This window comes from Sinocyclocheilus grahami, unplaced genomic scaffold, assembly GCF_001515645.1.
Source record: "Sinocyclocheilus grahami isolate Dianchi unplaced genomic scaffold, SAMN03320097.WGS_v1.1 scaffold1619.1, whole genome shotgun sequence".
NCBI lineage: Eukaryota > Metazoa > Chordata > Actinopteri > Cypriniformes > Cyprinidae > Sinocyclocheilus > Sinocyclocheilus grahami.
Window position 1 is genome coordinate 1 of NW_015506798.1, and position 957 is coordinate 957.

Here is a 957-nt window from a genome sequence, read left to right on the forward strand (position 1 = left end):
CTTCGGAGGCGAGTGATAACATCGTTTTGCTCCTGATTACTCTACTGAGAGAAGACTGAACGAGTTCAGCACGCTCTTTGAGAGCTCTTCGTGTTGGAGGTACGGCGCTTCAGCAGTGGTGGTTTCCGTGTCGAGTGGGTTTCACACATCAGGCTGCACTACCCCGTTTGTGTTGCAGGTGACCATCTCCCCCGCACGCTGAAAGAGCTTTTTCCCTAAAAGAGCATTCACGGGTGCGTCTTTTTAAAGATGGAGTTACGTCTTGCTACAGACAACGTATCACCCGTGCGTTTCTGGATGCAGTCGTTACCTGGTGTCGGGTGATGGTCACGAACACTGCCTCACATATGTCTGGGCATTAAGCACGCGGAGGTGGCGTTCATGGATGAGTCATGTTCTCATTGCGGGAAGATGACCATCTCGGAGTTGCAGGCCAAGCTCCGTTACCTCAAAAGGGGCGGAGCTCCATTGCCTCTGCCTCGATTTACTTCTCGTCATGGCGGCAGTCAGGCGGGGGCTACTTCAGGCAGTAGCATGGGTGGTCTGAGGGTAAAAATCCTCAAGAGAACCAACCCCCAGGGACCATCGCTCCTCTTGCACTCCGCAACCAGTTGAGCTGCCAAAGGAACGTGTTGGGCCCTCTACAAGGAGCATACCAGCAGTATCCTACGGCTTTCCTCCCGACGATCGGATGTCGATCGCTGCATCAGAGGGTCAGAGGGTGCTTTCTGGAGAGGAAGATGTGGCTGCGCTGCTGCCCTCTGGGACTGTAGCAATGCCTGAATCGGATCCGGGGATCCGGACTATGCTTTCCCGGGCCGCCGTAGGGGTAGGGCTTGAGTGGAAAACTCCACCGTGTCCCGAGCCCTCAAGGTTGGACGATTGGTTCTTCGGGGTGGTCCGCGCTGGTTCTCAGCGCCCCGCCCCGGTGCCATTCTTCCCGGAGGTGCATGAGAG